We start from the raw sequence: 20985 nt of genomic DNA, 5'->3' as shown, positions 1-20985 counted from the left end.
GCTTAACGGAACGGCTTTGTCGAAATTGGGTTGATCCTGAGCTTAGTTGCGATAATGAGAATAGCCTCTGTTGCCGTGGTAACCCCATGTGTCACAATATTGGTGAACCTTGGCGTACGCAACGTGAGAGTACTCAGCTTTTGAGGAGCGCAGTGTAAAGGAGATTTCCCCCATTCCCTCCAAAACTACCGCTAATGCTAGCCTGCTTCTTCAGGCTAGCATGTATCGGGCTAGCCAAAAGCCGGGTTGCTCCTGGAATCAGCGGCTATAAAATGTAATGATAGGCGGGTCGTGACACGCCACACGACTCGGTTATGCGCCGCCTTCCATTTTTACAAGGCGGCGGCCCGTCATAACTCAGACGCTTTTTATGGGAGGAAGCGTGTGCGGTGGGAGCGCTCCGTTAGTCAACTTGTGCCTTCATTGCAAGCTAAGGCTCTACTTTTAGCATCAAAATCATCATGGTTTGGCCCAAAACTGGTTACCATTTCAAGCTTCTTTTAGAAATTCTTCTGTGACCATTTTGGTTAATTCAAAACACTCAAATGTTCTTTCCCCATTGACTGATTGAAGTTTATGTTGAACTAGAAAACAAAAAACTTTAAGAGAAATATGCCCAAATAAAACGTCATGGAATGCTGGTTTGAAACGGAGGAATATTTTAAACTCTTGAATTGAATGAGAATGCCATTAATTCATTACATCTCGTGTGCTATTTTTGGTTTGCACACCTTGGCCACCGGGTGGCAGTATATTACAATCATACAGACGCAAAGAAGAGTTTTAACAGTTAAGTAAGCTCCAGTAATAGCAGATGTTTTAACAGAGGATAAAGAATATATGCAAAATGTGTAGCACTTTAAATTTAAGTTTGCTTTAGTTTTGCCTATTTATTCCCCTTTTTTCCTTTATCTACGACTCTCAGTCGATGTTGCGGAAGTGAGTGAGTCACCAGTACATGCAGCGCATTAGCACTTAACAGCGACTCGCTCCTTGAGCTTCTCCAGTGACATGCTGTTATTTTGCGCTCACACGTCCAGGTACGCAATAAAAGCCCGCAGTGGCGGCGAGACGGCAAATACTCGACTGGGTCCGACCTGTCGCTTTCGTCGAAACTGCAACTGCCTCTTGACGGACACGCAGTTGTTAGCGCCGCTGGTCGCTGCTCGTCATCTTGCAGTTCAGTGTCGGCTCAAAGGGCGACACTGTTCAAGGGCAAGTGCCGTCTTCTCGTCACAAACTGTGATCAAAGTAAGCATGGCACATTATGGGATGGAAATAGACTTCTCAGTTGTTTGTATGCTAATAGCTGGGTCTCTGGAGTAGGAGCTCTAAAATGATTGCGATCCAGGGAGAGCAGATATATATTTTTTTCCAGACCCCCTCATAAATATATTTACAATTATTTTATTTTATAAAATTTTTTAAATTTAATTTTTTTAAATTTTTTTATTTTTATATTATGTGATGAAATATGATTTTTGCAGACCCTTATCTGTGGTTCACAGGTCGTGCAAATTACCTCAAGTTACATATTTTCATCTGACACATTGAAATAAGGGCGGTTTGAGTAGAAGGATTTTTCCTGTTTACTTCACCACCTCGAAGTACCGTACGTGTCGCATTCTGGTGAAAACATGACACTTGAGGGATTTGTACTAAAAACACAAGGCACAATGTAAACTCCTCCATTAGCGTGTGTCCATGGCGCAATTATTGTTTGCAGGTTGTATGCCCCCGCAGAGCCATTAGTGCAGAAAGAGATTGGCCACACTGCAAATGATTGCAGGCTTGCACCGGTTGCCATGTCTCCACGACTTTGCCTCCGTCCATGTCGCATCACAACCGAGCGCCGTCGTTCCGCCACTGTTTTTTTCTTTTTTGTCGTTAGAGCCTCGCCGGCTGCGCAGGGACGCCAAATTGGACCTCAGCGGGGTACTAAATGTGCCTTCAATCTCAACAATCCTTTTAATCTTTCATCAGCCCTCATGGAGGCCTGATCCTTTTACAGCCTCGCGAGAACGTCAGAGATGGCGAATGGGTATATTAATGAGAAAATAAAAAAGTGCAAGAGGTATTTCGGGCACATCACAGCTGAAAATGCGTTTTTAAAAAAAAGCTTTTCTCCAGCTGAACGACAATCACCAGGGCGACTCAAATGACAGGTCGCTGTGCTCTTGCGTGTTCTGTTTAGCATTCAGTGGGAATCAGAGGCTCACTCAAGCAGAAAGTTTTCTCGTTAGCAAGAGGCTATGTTTTTTGACTGCCAATCTCTCGAGGGTCAAACCTAAAGCAGAAATAAAAGCTTCCCGAAAATCTGCGTCCATATACCCAGTGTACAGACTTGGATGATTGCTAAACTGAAGCTTTGCATCACAGGATTCAAACTTTTCAAATGTATGCTTTAACTCTTGAACACTGCATTTGAAGGGAAATAAAGGCGTCACTATCATTTGTGTTAAATCATGTCGGCTGTGCTCTCACCCACAACGGCGCACACCAAGCTCCTCTGTAGATCTGTAAAAATAGAAAAACACAGTGCATCAAAAATCTCACCTTTCGACCAGAATACCACACAACCTGAATCAACAGGATGCAAAGCCGCTGATATTAAAAAAAAATCCTCACAAGACGAAGATAAAAAAAAAAATCAGGCGCCGTTCGCTTCACAAAGCAGAAGCCGTGCTCGTGTTTTAATGATTAAGTCAGATTTCAAAGTAAGAAGCAGCAGCAGCAGCCGCAGAAAAAGGAAGGGCAAAACCATCAAAAAAAGAGGCGGGGAGGCGTCGTAGAGCAAAGCCAAGCGAAGCCCAATTAGGGATTTTATGGGGCGAATAATTGGAGTCGCAGCTCTGAGCCTTGTCTCAAAAGCAAACACGTTTTTTTTTTCTTCTTCCCTATGACAAGAACAAAAGAACACGCGCCCGCCGCCGCAGCAAACCTGGTAAATTATTAAAGGAAACTATCAAAACACAAGAACACTCGGAGCACGAGGCTTAAGCGTATCGGCAACACCTGCAAATAAAATTAAGACCAACTTGATAGATTCAAGGCAAAATTTGTTTGTAAAATTTGATTGCAAATATGTCACTCACATGTCGTCTATCGATGTTTATTATGTTAAAAAAAAAAAATAACATGGCCACACCTTCACAGTGGTCACTGTGAAACTGCCGACTCCACCCCCACCCCCCATCGCCGAACGTTGCCAGGGCGGCACGCAAAAACCCAACATTCCCACACGGACGCAGGGCCAAATCCCCCCTGTGGGCCCCCCGTCTCCAGTTTTCCATGTGAAAGCATCTTTAACTTTCCACTCGCACAGCCAGATTAGCTTCTTGGCGCACAATGCGGCGAATTAGAAGACCGACACCCCCCACCACCCCTCGCGAGCCAGCCCTGGGCCGACCAAACACGCTTCCAGGGCCAGGAACTCTTGACCGGTTGCTCGGGCTGGGAACGGGCGTCGAGTGTGAGTGGCGAGCGGATTTAGAAGCGGGACAAAAGACGTGAACGGGACAGATGGCCCTTTTGCATCACCTTCCAAACCGCACATGTCAAAGGTGGCAATTGATTGCTCCAAATCGGCTTTCGGGCTCAAAGTCAAATAGTCCACCGACGGGGGGACACAACATTAGGTACGTCTGCAGGCTATTTTAACGACAATAGGGAAATTATTGCCAAAACAATTTTGTATGCACAAAATGCAGTCCAATTTTTTTTTCTTCTTCTTTGGTTATGTGCACAATTAGAAAGGGACGTTTGCGCCGTTGTGGGAGTGAACACCCATCCAAGGATTAACGTGGAGAAATATTTGTGAGTTGGGTGCTGCCCAACATACTGTTGGTGTTTCACTGATATAAAAAATGATTGCTCAATAAATATCAGGAAATACAAATGATCTTAACACTTAATACGTGCTTTTCAGTAATCAATTTTTCCAAAATCATATTTATTTATGTTTTTGCAATCTGCCTTACTTCCTGTTTTCTTCAATTCTTTTGCATTTAATTGTTGAGTTATGCCTTTATATGTTGCTGTTAATTTTGTAAGCAGAAACAGCGTGTCCCCCAAAAATATTTATTGGCCACTACACGTGTGTTGTAATGTAAATATGAATGCAGCAAGTTGATGAGTGAGAGAGGGAGGGAGAGAGAGAGAGAGGGAGAGTGAGCGAGCGAGCAAGAGAGAGAGCAGCCACTTGCAGGGACTCCAGCCTCCTCGCACCGAAGGGGGCGTCCACGCACGCTCTGCGCCTCCTCGCGTGTGCTCAGTGAGCGGGAGCACGCAGAAGCAGAAGCAGCTTGTCACTCCCCTGCATGCACATCGCTTGGCCGCCTTGGCACCGTGACACCTCGTTTTCCTGCTCCCCCCCCCGCCCCTCCTCACGCGCATTCCAACAACGTGGACGTGTTGACGTGTGTGTGAGCAGCAGCGCTTTTATTTAATTTTTGAGATTTTTTTGGAGCCCCGCGCACGGAAGGAGAACAGGACAATTTTGCTCCCTCTTTTTTTTCCCCCCTCCTCGTATTCACACAGCATCGTGCACCGTGGAAATAACGTGCGTCTGCGAGTGGAGAGCTCGTCAAGTCAAGTGTGGACCCGGACGGGACCTGCTGCATTGTCTTCACCATGGTAAGCTGCAGAAATGTCCATTGAAATATACATCGTGCGCGCAGATGTGGCTCTCCTCTCTTCTCCTCGCCCCCTCCCCTTCTGAACCGCACCTTCGGTCCCGGCCGTGCACAGCTCCCTCCCTCGCTCGCTCTCTGGTCTACCTGCGTGCTTCTTCTCGTTCATACGTGACGAGATGTGGGCTTGTCAATAAATAGGAGGCAGGGGCTGCGTATAGGATGTCCCGAACATGTCGTTACGCTTGCTACGATGATGATGATGATGTGTTCATTTTTAATGGGACTTGGAGTGAACATCTGTGGTGCTGTTTCAAATGGATAAAGGAAATGGTTGGTTTATTTGAAAATATTTGAACGTTTATATTTAATGGGAATTAATTCAACATTTTTCTTTAAAACGATTTATACAAAAAAATTAAATCAATGGAAGGCACCTAACATTTATTTTATAAATATTTTTTAATAATAATAGTTTCTGTTAAATTTGTATTTAATTGAAAATCATTTCAAAAATTACAAATTTAATCATGTTTATGAAACAGCAAATTATTTATAGCTATAATTTAATTTTCCCCAGAATTCCAAGCATATTATTTTAAAGAATTTTTTAAAAGCAGTTCTAACAATGTTCCACGTTGTAATGATCAAGCAACAGACAAGCTTTGATGTGCTGTGTTGTGTTGTAGTGCGGTGTCATTTTGAGGAGTTCCCAAACAATGTGTGAGAGCAGAGTGGGAGTAAAATGAGTGAGTGAGGAGTGAGCGAGTGAGTCGGACCCCCGGGAGCCATTGTCAGGTGTTGGTGTCGGTGGGGGGCTGCAGAACTAGTAGCTCGGACTGTCTCCTGCTCTGATTGGCTGGCTATAAACGACTTGTGTCCACTCGTCCATTAATGATGGTCTTTCATTCTGTGGCTTAGTGTGTTGTGTGGTAATGGACATACTCAGATGCTAAACTGTGCCAGTTTGAATTCATTGTCGGCTTGAAAAAGGTAGCGAGATCTAGCGTTACGAGAAAGAAGTTGCTCAAAACGAGCCCGATCGAAAGCAGCTATCGAAGAAGGATGGCTAATGCTAGCTTGCAAACCTTCTTGCCTATGTGGGCGGAGCATGGCGTCATGCTGCCGTAATCAGAGTAATTGAATGGCCATGCAAATTTGACCTGGATGGCACGAACACTATGAACAAGCGATTAGTCTGATTCGAATCGTATTTTTATCAGCGGGGAGAAGGAAAAACTCATTTTACAACATAACCCTTAAAAATAGAGGATTAAGAATATAAAAAAATGCTGGTATGCTTTTTTTTCCCCCCGATACATCCTTTAAGCATAAATGCAATCATAACACGGATCTGTGTGTAGTCATTTTTTTCACTGATGTCAGTAATTCTAAAGTGGAATCAATAGTTCTTGTGTAACTGCTTTTTCAGCAGGCCCAACCCGAGTGTTTTTTGGCTCGGGGGCGGCTTTACGTTTAGCCGAGGCTGCTCTCGCACGCACTCGATCAAAATGTAACGCGTGTAAAATAATATTACGACACACCCACATGCTTTCCCCCATTTCCCCAACAACCCATTTCAAGTCATCCGACGGTGACCTGCCCTTCAACCTTTTTCTTTCCGCCGTCTCTCAAAGGAGCAGAAAGACATTTAGCTTGTCTGACCTTGCCGAGTCTTCATTCTCACTCGGTTGCGACGGCTTCATCACTCGGGCTGTGACACGTGGAGGCTACTCGGATTCCTTATTACGACCGCTGCCCAGTAGCTGCCTGTCATGCGCTTTGTCTGCTAAAACGCTAACAGTCCGCATAGATAGATTTTGGACTAATACAGGATAAAGGGATCAAATAACACAGATTCCAGTGAAACAACTTCAAGTATGTTATATATAAATATGTTAAATATGTTTTACGTTCCCCCATGAGTGTAAACATGGCATTTTGATTAATAGTGTGCTTGCGGAATATCAGTTAAGCAGCAAAATTAGTCTCAGGGGGCGGCCATTTTGCCACTTGCTGTCGATTGAAAATGACATCACAGTTGCCAAGTCACAACCAATCAGGGCTCACCGGTTTTCTGAAGCTGAGCTGTGATTGGTTGTGACGTGCATGTCTGTAAAAAAATACTAATTAAATCTGAAACTGTCCTTCTAATGAAACTTTGAAGATTTTATTCAGTTTGAGGGCGTTATAAAGTTTTTGACCGAGTAGCATCAGGTTATAATGGTGCTATTTGATTGACGCTGGAAGAGGCAACAAAATACCGCCTGGGGGATCTAGTGAATTACTGCCTGATATAAAATAGCGTGCATCATCGAATTGGTTTTGCTTGGCCTTATAAAATACGACACCACATCTCATGATGCGTTGTGGCTCGTCGTTGAGTGAGCAGGTGCAAAAATATAGGCCCGTATAGCTCCGGGCTCAGATTACTTTCTGAAGTCAGTGTCGGAATTGTTTGTATTGGGGAGCCAGGTGTTAGCCTGCCCCCCTGGACACGCCCCTCTGCACCCACACAAAGACTCTTCGTCCGGTCAATTGTTTAGTGGGCGGGTGGCGTCGGGGAGGTGGGGGGTCCTCCAGACTGTGTGATCAAACATGTGGATCCTGCGGTGTCTCCACATCCATTGCCGCCAACTCGGGGGCTAATCAAAGAAGGGTATGGAAAAGCAACGGGAGGTGCCTTGCTTGATATTTTGTCTCTATTGGTCTTTATGCAGACATTTGTGGAAAAAAAGGCTTTCTGTTCCGGTATAGAAATGAGATTTTCGATTTATGTGATGCTCCATCACCATCGTAAATTAAAGCCGTCACGCTAATTGGGTTGTAATGTTTGTTGCCAATGAAAACTGATACGACAGTCATTTATTGGCAATTATTTGGCTCCGCCCCAAGCGACGGCTGCCGGGCCCAAATTTGAGCACCGAACAACTTTCCCCTCATGCCGAGAAATGGCGACTGACTGCTTCTAAGTCGCCTCAAACGTGTTCCTCAAAACACAGCGTGGCAAATGAGTCGTTCAATTTGAAGCGCCTTTTATTCTCACGACAGCGTGGCAGCCTCGCGTTGAACCCCGAGGAGGAAACCAAAGTGACAGTAATTACATTTAAAAAAAGAAAAAAAAAACCCAAAATGGTTCGGCCGTGTTTGAAGGTCAGCGTTCCGTCCCGTCCCGTCCCTCGGGCGGGGCGTCCCGCTAACAACGTGCGAGGTTTTTGTTTGTCCCTCCCACTAGAAGAGCCTCCCCCAGTGGCGTTTCATCACGAGCATCTTATGCAAGACGCTGAAATGTGGCCTAAGCCTCAGGTAATTAAGCCCCAGCGGTTCACCCGTCGCCGGAGCTCCGGTTTTCGAGCGCCTCTGCTTTAATGAAGCCGTCTCGGCGCTCCTTTTGCGTTTAGCAGCGTTTTGTGCCGCACAACTTTGCATTTTCACCCCGCTGTGATCAATATGCACGCGCAGTGGGAGGCGCTGGAGTAGTTTGGAGACGGGGGAGCCGCAGAAGGAAGGTCAAGAGTGTGGCACTTTGCATCTTTTGGATACAGATATCATCTCTTGAAATGTTTGGTGGAAAAAAAATAAAAAAACTCGTGGAGTGGCTTTATTAGTATTCAGGAAAGTGGAATATTGCTAGAAACATGTTGAGGCATCTGTTTGGATACCTAATTAATTTTAGATGACTCGGGATTAATTCGGAGCAGTGATGCCTTAATTTGTTCATCAGTTTAAAAAGGTCGCCATCTTTTCCTGTAATATGTCTTTTCTAATTGATACAGAGCAGTGGTCCCACTGCAGTCGTGTCGTTTCACAGGAAATCTGTCCTCGGCCAATCTGATCGCGCCCTCTGAATTCTGCCTAGCAACAAGTGAGCCTGTGTTGTGTAACCATAAAAAAAAAAAAAATCAGCTGCTAGCTAAAATTGTATTCAAAATTGCCGTTTAAGAGTGATGATTTTTTTTGTGGAAAAATAAATAAAAATCATCTGCTATAGCCTTGGTTGAAATTTGAGGATTTGATTTTTGGTGATTGCCACAATCATTTGGGACTTGTTGAAACTTGAAGGTTAAGATTTGCACACGTGCGCTTTGGTCGGTTGTTCGATGGCGTACGTCGTAACAGCAGCAGCGTTGTTGCCACGCGCCTCGGCCCGGGCCATACATTTTACGAGCGTCGGGCGGCAAAGTGGTAGAGTGGCGTCTCCCGGCGGAGCTGACCTTCAGCTGTTACGCCATCAATATTTATGAGGCCCCGCTAGCTGGCCCGCTAGCGCTCGACTGCTCCAGTCACAGACACAGTGGGGCATTTTTCCTCTCAGCCGCGGCGCAAAGATGACATTTTAGCGAGCGGTCTTATTTATCAAATACACGGAGAATGTGCTGACCTGTTCTTTTATGCGGCGGCGTGACCCAGACAACAACACCTGTCTGTTTGCGTTGTGTTGTAGCGTAAAAACGCATCGACGTTATTGATTTAAAGCCGTGCGGGTGACATAAGCGGCGCTGACAAAAAAAGTCATTTATCATGCTTTAATAAGGATAAAGAAATGACAGGGTTTGTGGACAGATGATTAGGAAAGGGGATTTTATATATCATAAAGCCGCCATTTGCTATTGTGTTTGCTGCCTTTCACTTTTTTCAAATATAGATTTTTGCACTTATGACGGGTCAATTAGACATGCAGCCGAATAGACCCAGGTCAATTAGACCTTCAACATAAATAGTGTGTTAAATTGGGTCATTTTGACCCGCAACAGGTTTAATCAAGAAAAGTTCAATTCTGATATTTTTGTCTTAAAAATGGCAATACAAAATGGCCGCGCTTGACAATGTAAAATCTGTTTGCAATATTTGTGAGGACCTCCCAATGATTTTGAGCACAGGCCAGTCCAGTTGCGTGTAGCTTTAGCGGAATCCTCTTGAGTGATTTCATGTCTCCGACAGGATTAACCTTTTGATAGGAAGATTATGTCGCCGCGTCTCGACGACGCGTCTGATCGTCTTACTCTCGCTCTCTGTACAGTGCAGCACGTTGGGACCTCTTCCCTAAAGTGATAGCGTTGATAAAAAGATGCTAGCAGCCTGTCTTCAGAAATACGCTCATGCTAACAAACGGCGAGAGGTGTCCCGACCGGTCGGCCATTTTTGAATGATGTCATCTCCTAGCTCCTAATTTGCGGCTGCGTGTACGTTCACAAAGTTCTTTCGAGGAGTCAAGGTGGTTTACTTTTTTGTACTGGATGTACTCGCGATGGCATCTCCCATGGCTTCAGCCATAATCAATTTCAAAGAATAGACAAGAAAAGGCCTATTCTTTGCTCTTCCGAACAAAGTGCGAACCTTTCATCGGCGCGTCGCTTTCGTTGCCGACGAGGCCGTGTGCTATTCACCAGCCGGCGAGCAAAATGCTGGCGCTTCTTTCTGAGCGATGAGACACAGATAAGCATGTGCAAAAAAAAAAAAAAGTCTTCTCAGATTGCATTGTTTGTTATGGTCTTTGTGATCTATTAGGAAATGTTTTGCACGGTGTGGAACAACTTGACACTAAGCAGGCTTGAGGAGACTACTTTGTGTGTACTAAGAAAACAAAAGTATCGGAATATGTGGCGGATCTGAACACAAGTACAGTACAGAAACAATGCTGCTTGGTCAAAAGTATTGGGACAACCTTGCACGTTACTGTTGATCACTTTTATTTTGATACGGCAATACACGGCCAAAAGTATTGGGATACGTGACCCACAGTAGTGCAGCCCGATGCTTTTGTGTATCTGCACGCACGGCAACCCTCTCGTGAGCACATGCGGACAAATGCCAGGGAGCACATCGGGGATTGGCACCGTTCCCGAGCTGGATGGTCAGCGCGTGCGTCAGTGTGGTCAAGCGCTGAGGTTTTGGCTAAACCAAGCGTGTCGTATTGAGCCGCTGGAAGTCAATCCACATTGCAGCTGTTTTTTTTTTTCCCCTAAAACAGTTTATGGATTTTTTTTGTTTGTTTGTTCAAATTAAAACGGTGTCAAGAATCATGTTTTGCTGTAGGGGCTCCCAGATACTTGTGGAGTGTAGTGCTTTTAAGCCACGGTGCTTCATATGAAAGCTGTCTAGTAAATGTGCACTAATGTGATAACAAAATGAAGAAAAAAAAAACACAATAGCGCATATTGCTTGCATATTTTTGCATATTTTTTTGGTATTTTTCAAATTCACCTATTAGTGATTTTTCAGGGAACAAACATAGCTCAATTTAGACAAAAGTAGTCCTTTGCTTCTGTTTTGTGACATCCAAAGGCGGTCGCAGAACAGTTTAGCAAATCACGGCCAAACTAATTTTAAATTCATAAAAGTATTTTTTACTGCCCATGTAGGCAGTGCAAAAACATGTTAGTAGTACCACTTCACAATCAAGCTACCTTTCTGACGGATTTTTAAATGATTAACTGAAGTAGTTTGTTGACGCCTCCCGATTCCAAAGCTCCTTTCGTTACAGTCTGTGATTGTCGTGTGTGAGTAAAACGAATCAATGAGGAGCGACAGCGTCGCTGGGCGAGAACAAAAGGCCTCCGTCGAAAGTGCTTGCGACTAATTTGTACCTCGTCTTCTGGAGTCGGCCGTGACGGCGTGCGAGAGAGCGAGCTCCGAGCCTCTCGTGTTGAGTCCAAGTGAATCAAAACACTTGTTACCGACAACTGCTGCAGTTTTTTCTTCTTCTTTTTTTTTCTTCCCGTTTTCATTTCACTGAATCCACGGTCACGGCGGAGGAGGAGAAGGGCGCCGGCGTGCTGTTTACTTCGAGAGCGCCGATTGTGCGCGTTCACCGTTTGTCTTTCTGGGCTCGGCGTCAACACGCTGTCTGTCATTTTCTGGTTAAAAAAAAAAACAAACACACACGGGCACAAATCAGCATGTTTGTGCAAGTGGAAAATGTGGAAATGACACTGCGACGGATGTGCTAACGCGGCCATCTGCTCGCGGGCCGCTCGGAGAATTCGAGAGCCGGCCGAGTGTTACGGTGTGAGCAAGGTGACGGGATTGTTTCTGCCGCCAACTGCTCCTTTTTACCGTTAGAGTATGAAACACACAAACGCGCCAGCTAGTTTTTTTTTTTTACATATGACTGACTATGAATGAAGATGGAGGCAGTGGCGGCAAAACCTTAATGGTACATTTCACAATATTCAAGAATTAACTCAAACACTGCCTTTGACGACTATAGACGTGGAATATTCATTTTAACTGGGCTGGCAGCCAATAAATCAAGACAATATATGGATTGTTTTCTTCTGCAACGTCATAGCTACAAATTGCAACGCATGGTATCATCCGTATTGCGCAAGCTAAATCTAACCTAAATTAATAAATCTCAAAAACCTGTCGTGCTACAAAAAAACGTAAAGACATTATTTTAAATCAGCATCAAAAATATGTTGGTGGACACATCAAGCCATTTCTGACCAGTTTAATTTTAGGGAGTGTCAATTACCTGATTTTCTTTTTTTTCTTTTTCACAATTCGTGACAGGCTCAACAAATAACCGTGGATTACTGAAGTCCTCTTTAAATTGGTACAGCAGGAAGTACGCAAGCCGCCTGGCGACCCTACGTGACCTCACCATACTTTTAATGTCATCCTAAAAATTGCTCCATCCAAATATTTCCTTCTGCACAAGATTCATCTTGAAGTCACTCCCCCCCCCCTTAAAATAGTCCAATAATCCCTTCTTGAAAGCTGCACAGTTGAGGGATAAGAGCACTATCGCTGCACTCTGAAAGGATGAACTCACTCTTTTGTCTGCCTTAAAATAGTTTATTTAACACTGTTATATATTTGTCCCGACTGGTGAGTTGTTTCCTGAATCGTAATACTTCATTGTGTACCAAGTCATGTTTTGGACAATTGTACGCTTGTGTCGGGATTTCAAACAAGGGTTGTGTTCCAGATTCAAATTGCGGCCAGCATGTCAAAATTGGGTTTCAAGCCCAGAGAAGTACTTCAAACAAAGGAGTAGGGTTTTCAATTCAGGGTTTAAATAAGCCAGGTTTGACGCTTTCAAGGTATTGTTGCAACGATTTTGGCTAACAATTGGCAATTTCCGCAGGAGTTGAAATGGCGCAGATTGCTTTCTGACAAATACTAGCGTGACGTAACAGCGCTGAAACTGACAACGCATTCCGCAATCGAGCCGAGCTTGTGCTGGTCCTGATTACAGTCGTGCTGATTACGCCCGCTGAAGCGCCGCTGATTGCTATATCGTAAACCGTGCGACGTACCGGCGTGGAAACTGCCAAAGAATTGGGCAGTTCAGCAGCCATGCCAGTTTTTGCTCCAATTGCTAATTCTTTTGCCAGCCTTGGCTATATCGTGAATAGTTTGACGTTGCTAATAATTTTACACTTGAGCAGTAGATGTAAATTGGCAGCATTTTCTACTAATTAAAAAATGCAATGTATAAACATTGGCTTTATTCCAATTTGATTATTTTTTTTCCCCCCACTTTTTAGTGCCCTCCCCTGATTCTTGAATGGTAGTTCTCTATCGACCAATCGATAAACATCAGTGTCCTCGCCGCACTAAAACTACGCTGACTTGTACACCAGCGAAGGCCTGCTGGAATGTTAACAAATGACAATAAATCAGTAAATGAGGAGTCAGGGAGCTTTTTGGGGGCCATAAAAAGAAGCTGCAGTGGGTCAAAGCTGTGAGCTACAGCGCGGCGGCTCGGCGTGAACGTCCCTCTGACTCAGCTCAAACGCAGAAAGTGTGAGCTAAATCACACCCAAAACCTCGCCGGTATACTTTGCGGCACGTTGATTGAAACTGAACATCACATATGATTTCTGCTTTTCGTATCTCGCTCCGTCAGGCGAGATACATGTAAATATAAAAAGCACGGTGATGACATGACGGGGAGATGTGCTAGCCACCTTACAATTTATTAGTCGCCACCTATTTTACATTTAAAGTGGAAAGCTGCCAGCGTGGCGACGGAATTGTGTCATTGAGTGCCTAACGTGTTAAAAAATGATTATGGCGACGTTTTTTTTTTGTGCACACGTCACAGCGTCGTCACTGCTCCATTTTTTTGGGCTACATTGTTTTTGAAGTGTACTGAAAACACATCCCTGAGGAACACCGCTCCACCGACTTGATTGTTATATAGCTGCTGTGTATTGAATCATCACACTGAATATGCAGACATAAATATTGGGACACATGGGCGGTCCACATACAGGAAGTGCAGCTACAACAAATTCCTGTCTTCTCAAAACCCAACCCTGGCTTGAAACCGTAATTTAAAAGCCTTGTATGAAACAAAACCCTACCCTGAACCCCAAAACCATAGCTTGAAACACCAACCCAGGCTTGAAATCCTACCTTGAAACTCTAATCTCGGCTTGACACGGGCTTGAAACCCGACTTTGTCCCAAAAATGGTAAAATCATCCGACACGAGGTACGTGACGGGAACCATGTGAGTCAAATCTCCCACCACTTTGTGTATGTATTCACCTCTGCCTAAATATTTAGTTTGATGTACTCGAGCATGCAAAACAATCACCACTGCGTGTAAACATGACTTGGGTCGGTTGAGCGCGAGACGAAGCGGGCGTCAAACAAACAGCAGGATTCTCCAGCTGCAGTTAGCAAACCTCCGACGACGATTTGCAGCAAAGCCGCACTTGTTTCCAAACTCGCTCAACACAGCAACGGTGTTAACATGCTTTGCAACTCCCCCACCTCCCGTACTTAGCCCCCCCTCCCTCCCTCCAACCTACCTTCCTATCCAAACAGCGGCCCGGTTTGAAGTCGCCTTGAACCTGCGGCCCTCGCTTTAGGAGGCGCGGGGCCCAAGGGAGGCTCGGGTTACAAGCGTCCAACCCGCGCCGCATTAGCGAACCCCGACGAAATAACAGCTCGCCATCTGGAAGCTATGCGGCAGCCCGTCCTCGCCTTCAATCACGCTGACCTCAATTAAGTTTCATTTGTTGAGTAGTTTTATTCGCTGCTTGGCTAGCCCGCTCGGCCTTTCTTCTTCTGCCTCGTGTGGTAATTCTCTTAGGTAGCATGTCTTCTACCCCAGTGATTCTCAAACTTTGGGTCATCCAAACCTCCAGCTGTTGCTTGGTGGTCTGCCAAATAATTTGCAGCGACTTACTATGCAGCCCCAAAAAAAAAAGTGCATAGCGATGGGCAACGCTAACAAAACAAACCAGTTCCCGCATTCGACTTTTTTCATGCCTTTGGCACGCCGAGTTGTATGTTTAAATGGCGGAAAGATGACGAGATTCTCTCCTGGACCCAAAATGTAGGAGAAAGGCTGCTCTACTCTGAGTCACCTCCTCCCCCCTCCTCCCCCGCAGCCGCCATTAGCCCACCTTATGAGGGCTTTCGTGAGAGAGCACCTTGAGTGCGCCAGGACAAAGCCGGCCTTTGTGGCCGAGAGAGCCTACTTGGTATGCCGCGGGTTAAGAGTGGATGTTTTTTTGCAGACGCTTCCCGCTCGTGGACTCGGGAAGGTTGGGGTAGGGGGTGGGGGAGGCTCTATCTTGACCCCACTTAAACGGGAGACAATGAGCGCACTTGAGCGAGTCCTTGCCAGCCTCCGATCTTGACGAGCGCTCGCTTTTCATCATTCTACGGCGGCGAGAAAGAAAGGGAAAAAATCCGGCATGACCTCATGGTCGGGCATCGGGAGCTGATTTGAGAACGTAATTGACGATGTTAATAAGCAAACGGCGTCGATGGCGTCGTGCAGATCGATGCGGGGCAACTTCTTCAATTTGCGAAAGAAAGTTCAACGCTGGAGAAACAACAAAGCACTCGAGTTGAATCACAAAGTGCAACAAATTGTCTTCCATTTAGGGATGCTCAGCACAAATAATTTGTCCACTTTTTTTTTTTTTTTTTTTTAGAAAAGCGCAACATCCAAAGTGCCATGTTATTGCGAAAATGCCAAAGAAAAATCAAAACACGTGCAGCTTGAGGGCTTCATTCCGAAATAGCGACACCACTACAAACAACAACCGCAATAACTCCCCCGAGAGAAACAATGAATGTTTACTTTATCAGCAGACAGAAGTTTTCCACTGGTGAGAGTTTGCAGTTATTGCCGTTTTGGGATTACTTATCACGGTCGTCGAGGTTGCCGTCGTTTAATCTTGATACACTTCAAATTTGCAAGATGTTGGAAACGGAAAGACGGAGCTTGGAATAATGCCAGCGTCCTAATGCCGAGCAGATAAAACAAAGAGGATTATGGGTAATGTAGTCTCTGCCCGTTTTAGCCCGGGGGGATGAAGCAGATGATTTTTTTTTTTTTTTTCCAAATTTTCAAAAGCTTTACAGCTTATATGCGCCGTTTTGTTTACTAAGGATGCTCCCAAGCATTGATGATCATTTTCATTGCCAAGCAAATGTTCATGATTGTGTGCGGGCAGAGTATGCTAACTAAATTGATGACTCAGCAGACAAGTCTAATAATTCAAATGTTTCCAAATGTTTCATTTAGCAGTACATTTGGTACTGAAAAGTCGCCAGTGGCCATTTAAAATGAAACATATCAGTCTGACGGCTCCCGATTTTAAATTCTGTATACTTGACGCATGAAATTTGAGATTTTGCCTTTGTGTCAGATTTATTTTTGCCACAGACATTAACAAAAAAAAAAAAAACGCTTTAGGATATTTTCATGCGATTGTTTTCTCGGGGAGGTCCTCTTTGTTTGGAGTTTCGGCAAAGAATGGCTGTTTGTACGAGGCTTTATGGGGGGGGTGACATGTCACCATTGTTTTTTGCCATGTGACATTCTTCTGTTGGCGGCTCCATGACTGCTTTGTGTCCTTATGAAATGATTGCAGTGTTTGCCCGCTACCCATTGAGGTGGCGCGAGGCTTTAGCCAAATGGAAACTTTTTCTCACACTATTTTGTCCTTTTTGTCCCGCATCAGAGAAATCCAACTTTCCGTGACGACACACAAAAAAGAAAATCTAATTGCAAGATGCTTGCTCTTTCACTCTCCATTCTATGGTCGGCCATCTTGTCCATCCCACCTCTTGAAAGACGTGCGCTTTTGTCGATTTTCACCCCAAACAACCACGAGTGCATTTTGAAAATGCACATCTTGTTTTTGTGTGAGAGCACGCAACTTCCATTTGCATCCGTCCATTAGATGCATTAAGACGCGGGAAGACATCTTCAGACAATATTGTTTCGTTTTTTTTCTCACCGGAGGATGAGAGACACTTGAAACTTCCGACACACCAGAGGTGGTAAAAGTAGTCTGAAGGAGGCGGGCTAATCTGATCGATCAGGTTGCGATGGGTACTGCCTATGGTTTTATTTATGGAAGTTTCCTTTTCTGCCCCCGGGCCGGCTCCTGATTAAATCTCCGATACTGATTGTGGCCTTGAGTGGCGGCGATCGATCGTCATTTAGTCACGGGATTAAATGAATACGTCACTAGGTGCGACGCCCCCTCCCAAGATAAATGACGGGGCTTTTTCGTTTGATGCCAAGGGGAGGAGGGGGGGCTTTTAATGCCCCCTCAGTGTGGCAGAGTGGTTGGCGCCGGTCGTCATCAGACATTCCGTGTCATCACCGGGCCTCAGGAACTCTGAGTAGCCCAGAGAAAAAAATCCGCCGTTGGTACTTTATCAACGAAGGCTTTTTATGATGCCGGATGTCTCGACTAAAGGTGTCTGAGATTCGCCGGTCAAAATCCACAATAGATTTCCAACACATTTTGTCACACTCTGGTCCAAAGCCATTGTTTTTCGTGGTTCTGTCGCTTGCTAACTTGAGTGAATCACTACAGAATTCAATTACTAATTTCCTGTCAATTGTTATTTACTGAAGATCCATTGTAAGATCAAAATGCGAGCATTACAAATCAATCAATATGCAATCATTAAGGGGTTGAAGGCTTTACCCCGTTTCTTGCCCAAATTTATCTGGGGCGGGTTCCAGTTCCACTTTGACCCAAATCAGGATATACGGTTTAAAAAGAAATGAATGGATGGATTTTCTGGCAGCTTTATAATGTTGTGTCTGTTTTAATAGTGATTGGCATGTTTTTTTGCCGTAAGTTGGATTACCGCCATTTTCTCCAATTGAGTTAGCCTTTTTTATTTTCCCTTTTTCAATGGCATCATCACCACGTGCCAAAGCCCCCCCCCCCCCCCCCCTAAATACCAGACAGCCGCTGCTTTTATTGTGTCTAACAACACAGTTCGATAGTTGCTGTGTGTCACAGTCTTCTGCCCGCTGTTTTTGGATTCATTTTGAGAGAAAAGAAAAAAACCAACGCTGTTAAAATCCATCTTAGCGTCATTACAAGCCGAGCAAATTGGCTCAATTTTGTGCAAGCGATGGATGCATAATTGCGCACCTTCCCGTTGTTTACCAGCTTGATCACACCAGGGATATGATTGTGTGGTTCATAAATAATTTGCCTTATTGTGGGCAGCGTGCATACTCGCCAGTGCTGCTTTCACGAAGATAATAAGGCTTTTCGTTGGACATTGTGAGAGACATATTATCGCAACAATAGGTCTATTATTTAGAGTTTGCGCTGAGCGACAACTTCACTGCGTCACACTCAAAAGCAGTTTCTGATGTAGTAACATTAGCATTAGCGCCGCTAAAGGCGGAAACTATTGAAGTGCTCCTCGTCCTAGTTTTGTAGTCCTAGCGAGTCCTCGTCGTAAATGTTGTGAGTGGAGCTGGAAATGCGAGTGATTAGCGGCGAGGGTCCAGCTGCAGTCATCCATCGACGTTTTCTGTTTACGTTGAGGCCGTTGTACGTATTCACTTGAATGCACCGCTGCGCTGGAGGGGTTAGCTTTTGATCCTGGAAGGAGTCCCTGGTACCCCCCCCACCCCCCACTTCAGCCTTGCATGGTTGAGGCTGAATTCGGATTTGTTTGGCGAGGCATTCAGCGGAACTAGCCACCCACACACACACACACACACACACAGGCCTCTTTGGCCAAAGTCTCTATTGAAAACACACCTTTCTGTCGAGCCAGGGGGGCTTTTCAATGGAGGCCCGGCGTGTGAAAGACTTTCAGAGGAGAAGTAAGTAGTGCCTGTGTGCAGCCTTCTCCGCTTTCAATGAACTCAGTCGACAATGCCGCAGATATGTGCCCCACGGCGCCCGAGCGGCCATGTTGATCGAGTCCAACGCTTCTAGCGGCACAAAGCCCGACAAAGTACAAATTCTAATTCCCTTCAGAAGTTTGAGAGCTCATGTTGCCAAGCTGAAATGACGCTTGACAGGTAGTACACAGCATGTAACGCTAAAGCCCAGTCTAAGTCGGAAAGTAGTATGGTAATTAGTGTCAAGGGAGTGTGTTGAAGTGGTACATCGCAAGCGAGAGACAAAAATGATTCTGTTAGTGGTAGGCCCGTGTACGATTTTTTTAGTTTTGTTTTGCCGGCCGCCATCTTGTGGCATCGCCGGACAAATAACATTTTTGCGGGGGTGTCGATGAAAGCCGAGACGAGGATTTGGGAATCCTCCGTTGGCTGCCAGCCAGTCAATCTTTCTTGCGTTTAACTCTCTATCATTTTCCTGGCTTGTGTTTCACGTAAAGAGCAGCACGCGGTTAATTGCGGCAAGCGAAAGAAGCTAGGATTTATACGCCGCTGCGCTGAATAGCATCTCTCAGCGCACTCGCTAATTGCGTGATGGATAGCGTGGAGTCATTAGCATTTATATTGCGCCCACCCTCCCCGTAGTACACCTCCCACCCCTTTTGGATGGCGTTTTTAAGTGACTCCTGACACCGGAGCAACGGTCGCAACGACAAGCCGGGCACAAAACAAGCAAGCGGTGTTTTCACTGGGCCTGGTGGTCCCTGCGGTGCGCACGGCGGGGGGCAGACATCTGGATTGACTTGACAGATTAGCGTGAGGCTAACACCGCTGGAGTGACACGCTCGCTGGAGGCTGATGTCGGGAAAGTCCTCTTTTTAACATATCAGCTGTTTTAAGGCAAGCTTGTTGGAGAGGAAAAAAAAAAGCGCAAACCTCAGCCGCTGATGGACTTCCTTTTTATGTGAGGCATAAAACTATGCAGGCTCTTCATCTTGCCGAGACCGTTGGCGTGTCCAAAAGAGTTTGGCTCTCAAGCTGTTTGAAACACTTTTGTTTGGTTAACTTGTAAAAAAAAAAAAAAAAAAATCAACCCACTGTGGGAAAATATGAAACTGACCATATTTTTAGCTAATAGCTACGGTATGATTTCGAGAGGCAGTTCGCATTATTAAGTGATTGTAAATTGCGGCTCAACAAGTGCACGAGCCTATAATTCCGGACTATTTGATCCTGATGATTATGTTTCTATTCATCTCCATGGAACATTTCCACCTTTGAAAATGCCCAGAAATGTGCAAGCCCATCTAGTGTGAAGCTTTTCTGCAATTCCTATTGTTATTCTTAACGTGCATTTTCCCAACATTACATAGCTTATGGGTATATATGATACATCCATTATATATATTGCATGCATAATATATTTTCTTAGTCCCAGTTGGTTAGCATTGCTTACATGTGCTAACAGCGCCTCTGAAGATGTGCTTTGTGCATCATTTAATGAGTCTCTGTGTTTGTGAGTGTGTGTGTGTGTGTGTGTGTGTGTGTGAGTGTGCGGACACACAATGCGGCAATCTAGCCCGATCTAATGACTTCAATGGGCACAATGTGTTTGTTCATTGGAAATGTTTTAACATTATTTGCCTCGGACCGATACGCGGCACCTTTTGCCAAATGCGGACAATGCTATTGAAAAACGCCGAGTCGGCAGGTTGCAGTAAAAAAAAACAAAGTTGGCAAAACAGACCATCCATCATTTCTTTTGTCCCTGATAATCAATTTGGAATCATTGCATAGATAATGCGCTCCGAGCGGCGGCGACGGCGGGGCAACTTTTGGAAATGAAAGCGCTCGGTGGCTATCTTCATCTGGGAGCTACCCGGCACGTCGTTTGTCAGAGCCGGTTGTAAATAACTCGTCTTTGTGAGTGTATCCTCATTAACCTTCCTCGTCGCTTGTTTCTCAGCCGCCTCGCTTCTTGTGATGATGATAACGCTTTAAAAATGGAGCTGTTATCTCTTTTGGACGTGCCAGGCCGAGGCGCCGTCGTCAAATCAAAGCGTTAGCTTATTATCGCATGATAGCGGCGCGCGCTTCTCGCCGGTGGCTTGGAGTCACATACTTATAAAGTAAGTTTTAAGCTTTAAAGTCCCAAGTCGGTGTGGCAAGTTGAGTCAAGCCGCTACTTGGGTTAGGCGAGGCAGAAGTCAAGTCATACAATCTTGACTGACTGACAATCACTTAGTGTTTCATCGGTTAGCTTAAT

General features: G+C 45.1%; 1 protein-coding gene across 4 annotated transcripts in view; it reads left to right on the top strand.

The window, feature by feature from the left end:
• Nucleotides 1-20985, top strand: part of tenm4 (teneurin transmembrane protein 4) — a 142044-nt gene that overhangs the window by 40953 nt on the left and 80106 nt on the right. For 3 of the 4 annotated variants that reach the window (XM_068651401.1, XM_068651402.1, XM_049726852.2), the window contains exon 1: nt 4194-4635. The exons of the other annotated variant lie outside the window; for it this stretch is intronic. The gene's annotated coding sequence lies outside the window, so the exon portion shown is untranslated. Of the gene's footprint in view, nt 1-4193; nt 4636-20985 lie in introns of those variants that run through there. 4 annotated transcript variants of the gene reach the window in all.

This window comes from Syngnathus scovelli, chromosome 7 (genome assembly GCF_024217435.2).
Source record: "Syngnathus scovelli strain Florida chromosome 7, RoL_Ssco_1.2, whole genome shotgun sequence".
In the NCBI taxonomy this organism is placed as follows: Eukaryota; Metazoa; Chordata; class Actinopteri; order Syngnathiformes; family Syngnathidae; genus Syngnathus; species Syngnathus scovelli.
This window is presented reverse-complemented; position numbering and strand designations above follow the sequence as displayed.